Source organism: Rhea pennata, chromosome 2, assembly GCF_028389875.1.
Source record: "Rhea pennata isolate bPtePen1 chromosome 2, bPtePen1.pri, whole genome shotgun sequence".
Taxonomy (NCBI): domain Eukaryota; kingdom Metazoa; phylum Chordata; class Aves; order Rheiformes; family Rheidae; genus Rhea; species Rhea pennata.
This window is the reverse complement of record NC_084664.1, coordinates 182,316-195,403: the sequence shown is the minus strand read 5'-3', so window position 1 is coordinate 195,403 and position 13,088 is coordinate 182,316. Positions and strand designations below refer to the sequence as shown.

General features: G+C 44.7%; 1 protein-coding gene across 3 annotated transcripts in view; it reads left to right on the top strand.

Annotated features, from left to right (window-relative positions):
* Positions 1 to 5,429: 5,429 nt before the first annotated feature.
* The window catches only part of SMARCD3 (SWI/SNF related, matrix associated, actin dependent regulator of chromatin, subfamily d, member 3), a 114,564-nt gene continuing 106,905 nt past the window's right edge, over positions 5,430 to 13,088 (top strand). The window contains exons 1-3 of one of the 3 annotated variants that reach the window (XM_062568590.1): positions 5,430 to 5,505; positions 6,317 to 7,145; positions 8,472 to 8,665. The gene's annotated coding sequence lies outside the window, so the exon portion shown is untranslated. The remainder of the gene's footprint in view (positions 5,506 to 6,316; positions 7,146 to 8,471; positions 8,666 to 13,088) is intronic. The other 2 variants (XM_062568591.1, XM_062568592.1) reach the window with 2 other exon arrangements.

Genomic DNA, 13,088 nt, shown 5'->3' with positions numbered 1-13,088 from the left:
CTAATGTGATTATTTGCAATTTTTATAGGTTACTGACATACAGGGCTTCAATCTGAGATGAAAGATGTAAAACAAGCTGTAGAGCCCAACTTACCAAGACACCCAATTCTGCTGGGCAGTGCAGAAAGGCAATGAAATTACTGGAACAAGATTAGCTTGGCTGTGCTACACTCTGCACTGTCCTTTTACCCTCTTGTGTGCTTGTGTGTCTCCATGCACTCATAACACGGCTGGTCTGGTTTGCTACTGGACAAAATTGTCCACTGCACATTCCCTTTGCTGTGTTTGACTCCTCTGCAACTGCAGAATGTTTGTTCTGCTGTGTAATTCAGGAAGGGGAAGGAGTAAGTTCCCTTTGACGTGCAACAAACTTGCTTCAGTTGTGCTTAGCAGCAAATATTACACCCTGTATGCCCTAGAGAGGAGCCAGGTGCCTGTTCCAGTGTTTAAGCACCCTCATAGCAAAGAAGTTTTTTCTTGTGTTTAAATGTTCCTATATTTCAATTTGTACTCATTGCCTCTTGTCCTGTCACTGTGTGACACTGAAAAAAATATGGCTCTGTCTTCTTTATGCCCTCCTCCTTATGCTCTTCTGTCCTCCTTATGCACATCGATAAGACTTCCCTCCCCCCCGCCGCCCCCGAGCCTGGCAACATTGCTCTTCTGGCAATGCTCTTCCTAATGCAGCCCAGCATGCTGTTGGCTGCCTTTGCCACCAGGGCCCATTGGTGGCCAAGCAGAACATAAGCCAGCAGCATCTCGAGGTCTTTTTCTGCAAAGCTGTTTTCCAGCCTGTATCCTAAAAAGCAAAGGCCAAAGCCATGGTATAAATCTGTTAATTTCTGTATGATGAGCTAGTGAAGATGACCAACCCAGTTCATGGCTATGCAAGTAGTGCATAAGGAAAGAGATGGCGTTTGCTATGTTCATGAGGAGTATGAGCTAGAGGTCTGTTGCCTTTCTTCGAAAGGGATGCTGAAAGATTAGAAAAGCTTCAAAAGAAGTATTCGGTGTCTGGCAAAATGCTTCAAATGGGATAAAAAGCTTACATTTGTTTATTAAAAAAGAGGTGTCTTGATTACATAGGAAGAAGTCAGATCTCTAGTGAATGTTTTACTGTGATGCATATCTGTTGCTAAGCAAACCTTCGAAGGGAGAACAAGAGAAAATATCTGAGAAATGGTTTTGTCCAAGTAGCGAAAATGGACAGTGTAAGAATCTCTGCTGCTATTTGCTTTCAGTGTGTTGTGTGCTTCTTCTTGAAGGCAAAAGAGATTCTGATGCATGAAATATGAGCTGATGGCTTTAGAGAGGATGCATGCATAAATGCAAGTTTCAATATGGTGTGATACCCAATGAGTCTTTGTATCACACATTTGGAAAGACTAGCAATGAGCGTTTGAGGCTATAAAAGGCAATGTAAGCAAGACAAAGCATCTGGTAACTTATGACGAATTGGGAGAAAAGAAAATGGTGCCATACAACCAAACTGAAATATTAAACATTGACAGAGATGTTGCAAGTCAATTGTCAGAAAATTTCTCTGTTGTAATGAGATGGAAAGCTATAGGGATCATACCAGTTGGCAATATCTGTGATGTAAAAGAAGCTGCTATGGAAAAGATATGAAAAATGGTGCAGGGAAAGCAAGAGTCCTTATTAGAGTAGAAGGATAATCATGGGAGACAGGACAGTGAAATGTCATCCATTGTTTAAGTAAAACAAAGATGCAAAATAAAACAGGAATGAAACATTGTTTAGCAAGTCACTACTAGTGTATCTTGGAACAGATCTGAATGAAGCGGAATTTTGTGGGGAAATCCAGCTTTGTGGGAAAGAAAAGGTAGGAAATACTGATAATGAACTACTAAGTCTGTGAGCTGAAGATTTTGTTGATCAAAAGTCTGCATTCTTCGGTGAGATTAGGCTATATAAAAGGAACTGCTTGTATCTTACAGGAAGATGGTTAACCTTCAAGGTTAAGCTCTAGTAGGAATAGCCCTGGGATATTAAACTACAAGTGCAATAGTAAGACACTAATAGAGCAAATGCTGTAAAGAAGAAAGAAAAAGTCAAATTTAAGTGTTGAGTGAATTCATCCAGTGTTATACAAAGCAAAAAGAATGTTAAGCACTCTTCACTGATTTCTAACATTAGACTGTAAGCAATTGAAATCAGAAATGCTAACTGATAAGAAATTTGGTGTAGCTGGCATTACTGTATAACTAATAACTAGTCAAGGTTGTGGTATAACAAATAGGACTCAGCGAACAGCTTCATTTCAGTCCTTTAAATTGCAAGTTAAGGATGATCATAGGGCCATCACAGACTTGATAATCACTTGATTTAGGGCAATGCTCTAACGTTCAGACAGAAAGTGCAAATAATGTCAAGTGAGGACAGGTTGACATATCAAAAAGTGTCATTTGTTGGATATGGGCACTTCTTAGGTCCTGGGAGGGACAGTTCTCCACCCAGTGTTATTTAACACTTGAATTGATGATTGAAAGTACATGTAATGTTTCTACTGATAAAATCTGTAGATGGCATAAAAATGAGTAAGGCAGAAAGTTATTAAGGTAAGATAACCACAAAGAGCCCTATGTAGCAGGGTAAGGCTATTCAAATGTCTTTTTCTTTCAAAGCAGTCAAGCACAACTTACGTACCTGGGACAAATGAAGGCATGCCACTCCTCCAGAGAGGACTGTATCAAAAAGAAAAATAAGTCTGAATAGAATTTGACCTTGTTAATGGGGAAGCAGCTTAATCTGACCAGGGCCATTATTTTAGGCACTAAAATACAGAGCTACCCCAGTCCCCAGAAGTTTGCCATTTAAGGTTAAGACATGAGACAATAGATCTATACAGATAGACAAACTTGAGGAAACAAACACTGTTGATTGGAGAGACAACAGTAAGGCCCCTGTCAGCCTAGCTCTTTTTGAAGACTTGAAGGAAACAACAACAAAAAAAATGCACAAACATTTATCTGAATATTAGAAAAATATTTTACAACATGAGATGCAGAACTCTTATTACTTAGAAAAAATGTTATGAGGTGGTTTGATTACAGTGTATAAGTACAGTCACTGAAGAAAACATACTGGATACTATAAATTTTTTTAATCAGGTGGATGTAAGGCATAAGAATAGCAACACCAAAGCGAACAGCTTTAAACTGAAACAGGTAATTCCAAATGATAACAAGCACATGGTTTCAATGATAAAAGTGATTACCCACTGAAATTACAGATCTGTAATTTTTTCAAGAAGCCACAATTTATTTGGTATGTGTTACTGGAGGGATGTGTGAAATGACTTGTCATACATAAGCAGGCAAACTGAATGGTCCTTTAAGGCCTTGAATTTCATTACCATGAATACACAGTAAATGAAAGTTGCAGAAGAGAAACCCATAAAAGGCTATTAAATGCAAAGCCACCACTTCCATCACAGGAGGTCTCTGAATCGTAAATCACCATGAGTTAGGAGGGCATTCAGGGAAGTATCGCTTACATATCTGCCCTATTTTCATGATTGTTTCTAGGCATTCAGTGTTGGCAACTGTCAGAAATAAGTGGGTCAGGTGGACTTATAATTTGACCTTGAACCACCATTTTTATGTCACTAACTGCAAAGCTGGGAAGGATCTTTTTCAAGGATGTGCTTTAGTTCAGCCAGAAATGATGGACTCAGTATGAGGATCATGATACAGAATCCTTTGCCTGTATTGAGTGTGTAGATAGGCCAGGAAGACAAATTACTATGATTGTCATCTTTGGCCTTGTAAAACTGAGAAGATACAATGCCTTATTAGTAGTCTACTGTGTCTCCAGCTGTGCTTACTCTGTCATGCTCCTGTGTGCACTTAACTTTCTTCAGGCAATCACAGCTGACAGGATGCTGGATCTGCTCCCTCCAAAGTAGTTCGCAGCTAATTGCTAGCACTCTGGAAGGAAAGGGAGGGCAGACTCCTGAGGGCAATGGTGACCCTCTGGTCATCGTAATGGGCTACAGGGTGCAAACCAACCATGTGCAGATAGCCTAGGCCATTCCATTGAGAAGTTGTGGAGTTCCTGTTGGTCAAGTCAGGTGCCCAGTTACAGAGGACAATGTAGGCTCATCCACGGGTACACATTTCTCCAGGAAAATTAGAATACTCTTTCTCAGTAGATTCCTCCATTCTTCACTCCAGAATGCAGGCTTGTTTTCTGAAGAATTTGCCCTCTACTATTTGGCCTTGAGCATTACTTATTCACATAGCTATCATAAGTCATGTCATATTAACTCCTCTGCAGCTGTTTCTTACTCAGTCCCTTAACTGTTCCCTCTAAATCTTCTTTTTATGCTCATCCTTCATTGTTTCCAGTGCTTCCTCAACTTCCTTAAAATCATTGTTTGAAAGTGTACTTCATAAATATCTTTCACTGGATACTCACTAAATAATTTTCCTTTTTTTTTTTTTTCCCCAATAGCAATTGGGGAAGTGTCACAGTCCAGCAAATCCAATATCCTCACTCTCCCAATGCTTGATGGATTCTTAAGAGAAGGGCATACAAAAACATACGTAGGGTAATAGTTCTTGGCATAGATCTGTTTAAAGTTTGAAATATTACACCTCCTCCTACGCTTTTGTCCCACGTTCACTTGTAGGACACTGGTTATTCTCACTCACATGCGCCCGGGATGGCCGCAGCGCCCGGGAGCAGCACGGGCGGCCCGCGTCGAGGACACCCGGGCCTGGGCCGGGCCGGGCCCGGCACCGCGCCCCGCCCCCAGCCGGGGGCCGGCCGCCGCCGCCCGCCAGGTGGGTCCGCGGGCGGGCGCAAATGGCAGCGCTGCTGGGCGGGCCGGGGCCGCCGGTGGCCTGCCCGGGCTCTCTGGGCCTGAGCGGCCTCACGGCCAGGGTCTGACGGAGGGGGCCGGGCCGGGTCGGGCCAGATGGCGGCGAGAGGGCGCTGAGGCGGGGGAGAGAGAAGGCGTTGAGAGTGTGGGACGCTGAGGCGGCGGCGGCGGGGGCAAGGTGGTGAGGGGCGCTGAGCGGAGGAGATGGCCGGGGCGGAGGGGAGGCAGCGGCCGCTGAGGCGGGGCGAGGGGACGGCGGCGGCGCACGGCCGCTCGCCCACCCGCTTCCTGAGGCTGCCCACCGGCGCGGGGCCGGGCGCTGCCCGAGGGGCAGGGAAGGTGCGGGCACCGCCCCCGCCCGTCCGCGGGAGGAGCTCCGCGCCGGCCGCCCCCGCAGGATCGGCGAGCCAGCGTCCTCCCGCCTCCGGGACGCAGGCCGGGAGAGGCGCGGCCGCGCCGCACTGGGACTCCTTCCCCGGCGCCCGGGCGCTGCGCGCAGCCCGCTGGCGCTTGGCTGCGGCCCCCGCGCGGCGCGCACTTCGCAGACGGTCCCTGCGCCGCTCTCCGCAGCGCCGCGCAGGCGCTCCGCGCCCGGCGCTGGGACGGCGGCCCCGGCGCGAGCGGAGAGCGGCGCGGCGGGGAGGAGCATGGACGGGACGGTGAGCCTTGCCCCGGGTCCCGCCGCCCCCGCCCCAAGCACGCTCGTCCAGCCCGACTCCGCGGCAGCCCTCGCCGCGACTCCGCCCCGGGCCCCGCGGAGCTCTGGCTGCAGGAGCGGCCCCCGCCCGTCCGGCGCGGCCCCTGTCCGGCGCACCGGCAGGCCCAGCCGCCCCCGAGGGCGCGGCCCTGCGCCGCCCCGCTGCCGCCTGGCGCTGCCCCCGCACGGCTCCTGCGCGCTGCCCGGCCGGGAGCGGCGGCGGCGGCGGGCGCGCCGCTCCCGTCGGGCTCGGTGCTGCCCCGCAACCGTCCCGGCCCGCGTCCCCGGGCCGGGCTGTGGCGGCCTCGCCCCTCGGGCGGAGCAGGCCAAGAGGGAAGCCCGATTCCCGACCATGCCTCCCAATTCCAGGCTGCGAACCCCCTCGGGAACCTTCCCTTCCGCGGGGAGAGGGAGGAGCCGCCCGCCCCGCGGTGTCCTCCAGGGGAGGGTCCTGTGCCTGGCATCAGTGCTCCCAGAACAACCAGCCTGCAGCACCTTCTGTGAGACAGTGTCTCTCTTGCTACCTGTAAGCTGCCCCCCAGATGTAAGGTCAGAGGGAGACGCGTAGTCCTAGGTACTCCCCCATGTTCTCAGGAGAAGCTGGTCCATGTCTATAGCAGACTAATCCTCTGCTTGGCCTTCCAGAAGATCTTGACACCCCTGCCCTCCTCAAGCAAACCAGCCCGTTTGGCACCACACTCTAGCTGCTGGAAGTTGCTGTTCCCTCCCTCCCATTCCCTGGGTTTTGAACTCTCCTGCATTTTCTCTATCAGCACGGCCCACAGAGAGATTACGTGTCAAGTTGCTGCTGGGAGACACAGAAGTAGAAACCAGCCTGTGGACTGAGGAGAGAGCAACTGTTAGCATGGTCTGGGAAGCATTTGTGCAATATACTGGTTTCCTGTTAGTAGTTGCATCCGACCGCTGAAGTTGATCTCCTGCTGATACCTCTAGAGCATTCCTTGGGTGAGACCAATCTCTCTCCCTAATTTAGGAAAAACTGACATCCCTCAGCAGAGGTGGAGATTTTCAACACTGTACCCTGGGATGACTGATGACTTTGAGCATCTCTCACCTTAGACAGATGGACAGCTCTCCACTCTGGGGATACATGTGCTCCCAGAGCTTTTTGCCAGAAGAGACCAACTTCGAATCTGCAAGAGACCAACTGCCTTGCAGCCTTCCCTGTGGGAGACTGTTCCTGTTCTCTTTTCCTCATCTCTGGGAAGGGCAGACGCTTACCTCAGGAGAGACACATACCTTGGGGGAGATAACCCACTGCCATGGCCTACTGGAGAGACTTGCCTCCTTTCCCAGGGAAGCTGCTGCTCTGCACCATCTACTTGTCTGGGAGACTAAGTCATTCCCAGGCACTAGTGCTAGTCCAGGCTGTGTTGTCCTGCTGTTGTCAGCACTGCCTTTCTTGGAGAGACTGAATCCATAGCACTGCCCACCCAGGGGAATCATCCAACTGGTGCAAATGATTGGCTCACTGGTGCTGCCTCAGGAGCAATCAGCAACCTTGGGTATTATTTGCCACTGGGACAACACCAGGAGAAACCAACCCTCTTCCCCCAATGCAATCCCCTGCCTTTGACTGTGGTAAGAAAGTCGCAGCCTAGCCCTGCCTCTTGGGTGATGGCTGATATTCCCAGCACTGCCAGCCAGTGGTTGCTTCCTTTTCCGTAGTGCTGTAGTGATATTTCTTTCTATGCCTTATGTGCTGCCTTACTTTGCTCTCCTGGCCCATCCTTTCTTGCCTACACTGGCTACACTGCTGTGTTCTGCATCAGCCACTACTTTTCTGGACACTATCCTTGCTTGACTTCATCTCTATTTTAGCACAATTCACCGTGCTCTTCTTTCTACCCTTTGTTTTTGCCTTGTTTTGATCCTTCTGGACCCACAGCCTTGTTACCATCTCTGATGGAGTCGTCTCTTTTATGTTGACCAGCACTGCCTAGGCTGGCACTGTACCACTTGTATTTTCCTTTCTTACTTATCTATTCTTTGAACATCTGCCTCTAACCTTCTGACTAGGTGTGAACTTACACCCATGAATGCTGTGAATACTGGTGCTCACATCTGTTCTGTAATGCTTCTTTCCTTCATCAGCTGCAGCAGAGACCTGTCAAAAGAAGCAGTGCTCTGTATACACAGGTGCTGCTGGCTCAGCTCTTTCCAAGGAGCTGCTGCCTTTTCCTTCTTACCTGTCTCATCTTCTTTGGGACTTGTCATGAATATGCAGCTATTGAAGCTACATGACTGTGCACTGGATCTGTGGGATCTCCCAGTCTGCAAAGTTCTCACCAGCCTACCAGGACAGCCAGCAGTATTGCTGAAATAGTGTGGTATCCTGATAACCTTTAAAGTTTTCCTTTTTGAAGAGTGAAAGCAAATTGACTTGATCAAAGTTCCTGAACTAGCTTGCTTTTGCAAGGGTCGTCAGAGATGTCCAACAGCAGAAATATATCTTCTCACAGAAATACTCGGTTATCCTTGCTTCTTGGTTGGACTAGGGAGTCTCCAGAAGTCTCTTCCAACCTTAACTATTCTGTGAATATATAAGTCTTCTTAGAGTATGTTTCTGTTTACAGGTATCGACAAGTGTTTTATTTTCTTAATGTTTTCTCCAGCTTCCCCAAATACAAGCTGGTTCCAGTCTGAAAGTTGAATAGCCTGTTAGAATGGCTGGTGCCTGAGGAAAAGTACCATGTTTTGGCAACCTGGACATGCATCTATTTGCAATTGTCTATGTAGAGAAGTCCTTAATCATTATGTCATCTGCAGCTTTTCTCTTTTCTTGCTTGCTCTCTCTCTCTCTCTTTTTCAGTTGTGAAGTGTCACATGGGTTGGTGCTGTACTAGCAAGTTTTATTTATATTGGATATTCCTTCTCTCACACTCAGTATGTACTTTCTCATTTCAGAGCTGGATTCAAATGCATCCTGGGCCTGCTTTCTTAGAGCTGTTCCTGCTTCCATTCAATTAGAATATCTCCTGCTAATTCACCATGACATAATATCTGGTCTCCTGCCTCATCCTGTTGGATAAGTTTCCTGTTTCCTCTTGCTCCGTACACATGTGACTCCAGGTGTTCATCATCTACCTACTGTGGTACAGGTAGGTTTAATCCTTTGAAAAGTGACGTGTTCTAGGTGGGAAGAAGGTGTTAGTTGCTTTTATTGGGATTGGAAAATACTTGGCTTTGGACATCTGGGAAGTACTGGTGTCATCTGAAGTCCTGACCTGGCTGCTTATTTTTACTGACTTTGTCTTGTCCTTTACTAGCCTGCTACTTGACTTATCCTTTTCCTAGGCCTGTTACTTCTATATTCCAGTGATGTCAGGGAGGGAACTGATTTGGGCAAAGTAGACTAGCTCATAGCAGGAGCTAAGAGTAGGCCTGATAGAGGAAAGAATGAAGAAGAGTAGCAGTAGTCTTTGCAGAAATTCATACTCCATTGGCTAGGAGTAAATGTGATTAGTTCTTGTCAGATGACTATTGATTTTTGTGAGGTTACCATGCTTCTCACAGGCAGGTTTGTATTAATAGAGTTAGCTCTTCGTAGCTGGTAGGCTTCTGCAATGCCTGCTGTCATTTGATGTGCATTGGTCATCTCTGTGATGAAACACTCAAATCTGCTGTTCAGGTCTTTATTTTGACTATTAGTTCCTCTGTCCTTTTTACCTCCCTTGTTGAATATGCAGTTGCATCCACCTATCTTTTCTCAGTCAATACACAGTATGTCTGTAAGGGATATCTTTCTCATGGCTGAATTGGTGCCTTTTTGCCTTTTAGAGTTTGCACAGGTCATTTCACTGGTTGAGTAAATTGTATGATGGAAGAATGCAATTCAGTTTGGATTGGAAATAACATAGATTATAACTTTTTTGATTTTATGAAATGTTAGCCCTGTAATTGCCATCTGGCTTGGCCTGTTACAAACATAGCACTTAGTGTGCTTCAGCACAATTAAGAACTTTGCCTAGTGAATGCTATATCTGGCTTTTCACTTTTGGCTACCAGACTCTGGAAGTGTCATAAGTGCATAAAAACAGGCAAATAACTATAACATGCATACTTTTGCTTCTAGCTCACAGAGAAATTGCTGTATTCTCCATAATGCTTTTGTAACATAGACAGTGGTTAGTAGATCTTCCTGTCCAGGCAATCGTGTTAGGCAGAGGTCATCAAGTGAGATACGATTGGACTTCATGCACTGACAGCCTGAGATGCTCTTGTGAAGTGTTTCTGAATAAAGATGAAAGTAACAGTGACGTGGTCATTCTCATACCTGTATATATTGGAGCACTGGCACCAAAATATTGGACAAGGATCCCATCAATTTTATACAAAACTGTTTTGATCTCCCTTCTATTATTTTTAAAACTGCCTCTTAGTTGGCTTGCATATTTGAGACACAAATTTCCTATTCTTTCCCTTATGGCCTTTGATAGTCCAGCAGTCTTTACTATTCTTCTTATAATGACAATGTCTGTCTTTGCCCATAGTAGTTGTCCAAAGCTTTGGATACAAGTGTTTTTCTTTGAGTGTAGCTGTCACTATTTTTTTTAAATTAGGCTTCTAGGTGAAATTGAAGAATTTGCCTGCTGCATAAATGCCAGTTACAGTTCATCAACAGCCTGTCTTTTACTTTTTACTCAGAAATTTGACACACACATTCTCTGCCTGTGAATGAATTTTAAACATATTTGTTTAAAGATGGTTCAGCACCTTTCAAGATCCTAGACTGCAGGGCAGAAAATCAAATTTACCAATTATATGTTTTTGGTGCTGTAGCTGAGCCTATAAATTTAAAGTGGAAAACAGTATAAACTTGACTTTTGTTAAGCACAAGGACTTCAGTTTGCAAATGTGCTTTTGATTACAGGAGGGATATTTGACCTGACTCAGTGAAATTGTAAGGCTTAACAAGACATAAAGTTCAGAGTTTTTAAATTCATCTTTTTAAGCACATATACAGTCATTCTTCCCTTAGCAAAATAAATATATTTCATCAAAACTAAAGGATTTATAGTTACAAGGTGATGTCCAGATGGAAAGCAAGAGCTGTATTTGTATAACCATTAGGCCAGTGAAGAATGATTTTTGAAAGTGAGCTGTAGATAATGTTGTAAATCTTTCCAGTTGTGTGGTAGAGAAATGAGATACTGCAAGGCTATTTAAGACTTTTTTTATTCTTGCTTTTTCTTCTTTTAGGTCGTAGGGATAAACACATGGAATCTGATCAGCAAACCAGCCAGTTCAGTTACTACATGGACAATGGCAATACTAGTAGTTGTAAGAGAAAGTGCAAAGCTTGTGCTTTGGATGATTATTTACAGATTGATGGATCTTATGGCTAAAACAGACCTTTGGACGATTTGACACCTATATTTTGCAGGGCACTGATGGACTTCCCTTTGTGAGCCAAATAACTTCTGTCTTTCAGAAAGACAGGATGCAGTTTGTCCTAGTAGTTTGGTTAGGTATTAGAAATTGAAAATGAGATATGCTGCCTGTAGAGTCTCTATCATTGGAGATTTCAAGAACTTAGAGAAACATTGGTTAAGAAAGTTTTGGCCTGCCAAAACCAGTCTTGGGGCAAGAGAAGATCTGAAGATTTTCTAATGGTCATGCTAGCCTCTTTGATTCTGTAGGTATCTCATTTCTGACAGGCTATCCTGAATGCAAGAGATGAAGATTTCAGCAGTGCCAGTTGTGCTTGTCTGTTAAGAGAGTGAATTTTTCTTCTGTGCTCCTAACTTACACATTATGTGTGAATGCTTTATAGTGTCATTTGTCTGGTGTCAGCTTTTGGCCTCTTGTTTTGTCTTTTCTGATTTTATTAAAAAGTTTTCCCTCACTAGGTATTTTTTGAATATGTTTGTACATACATTGAATATACTTAAAAACCATAATCATGTCATCTCCCAACATTAAGTTTCATTCATTAACATGTTGAGTTATTCAAATCTTTCATGACAACGTTTTTCAGCCATCTGAATTGCTTTCTTGGCTCTTTTATAAATTGTACATGGCACAACTTTATTCAGTATTCAAACATAGATTTCACTAGTGTGGAAACTATATAAAGAAAATCATCCTACTGTTCCTATCTTTGTAAGTCCAAGGTTGCTTTGGCTCTCTATGCCTCAGTGTGGCACAGGTAATTCAGAGTGAGTTGTTTTCCCACTGTGATCCCTATTTCCTTTTCAGAATTTCTGCTTTTCAAGATATGATGTCCCACTTTATGGGGATGTTCTTTGTTCCTTTATTGATCATTGCATTTAAACACACAGTTTTTTTTTAAATGGAGCCATCTTAATATGATGTCTTTATGTCTTGACCTGACAGTTCTGTTTTCCTCTCCAGTTCATTTTATGAGAGGTGACTTTGTATTCACTTCCAGACTGTGAATGATGCTGTTTAATGTTGTTGGACTAGTTACCACTCCTGTAAATGTACCTTCATTTTTAACTATGTTTCCCTATTGGCATCTGCTGTTTGATTTGTACCAGCAAACTAGGTGCATTATTTATATGACATAGTGCTTATTCATAATCAGAAAAAAATAGCCCAATCACCAGTCACCTCACTAGAGCAGTCTTTCAAATTCCTCATGATTAATTTAAGGCAATAAGCTGCCCTCACAAAAGGTTCCTCTTAGTTCCCAGTGGAGTTTGCTTTTGTTCTATGGTCTTTGTTCTTTCCAGACTTTCTCTTTGTAACATTATAGCTCTGTATATTATTGTATTAAAGTAAGTGTCTAGTCGAAGGATGCCTGTGTATGGTTTGTTAGTAAAACTGGTGCCATTTTTGTGCCTGGAAATCCAGATCTAGCTTTGGAAGAAAGCAAAATGGTGGCTCTGCCAAGAATACCATCACTGGGTCTCCCTGGGATTTAGAGGTGTGCATAGACCAGCTTGGGCCCAGGGCAGTGTGAAGGAACCTGTGAGATATCTGCTGCCATAACATTTCTGTTGACTGACTGGTACTTCCTCTCCCTGCCACCGAAGTATGTGCTGTGTTTCTCATGGCTGTTGGCCACACAAAGATTTTACTGTGTGGCTCATACCGTCAAGAAAACTGAATCCTTGTTGCCTAGGTGGTTCCTTTCTGCATCTTCCAAGTCTTTTGTCAAGCCCTATGCCAGTTAGTACCTCAGGCTAACTATTTTGAATGAAAAAGCTTTTCTTGTTTTAAAATTTGTTGCCCTGTGTTTTATTTGGTGGACCCCTAGTTCTTCTATTACAAGATAATGTGCTCCTAATTTTGTCTCAGTGCAAATCTTAATTTTGTATATTTTTGTATATTTTGTATATTTTTCCTCTCCTCTGTAATGTAAACACACTTTTTCAGTTCCTCTTCTCTTCATAAGAGAATTATTTAATTCCTAATTTTTTTTTTCATTTCTGGATCTCTATTAATTTTGCTGTGCACATATTTGAGATGTGACCAGTATTGGCTGCAGTGTGATAAAAGGGTGAGAAAACTACTGACTGACATCATGTTCTGTAATATCTTCTGTCAGGCTTCTTA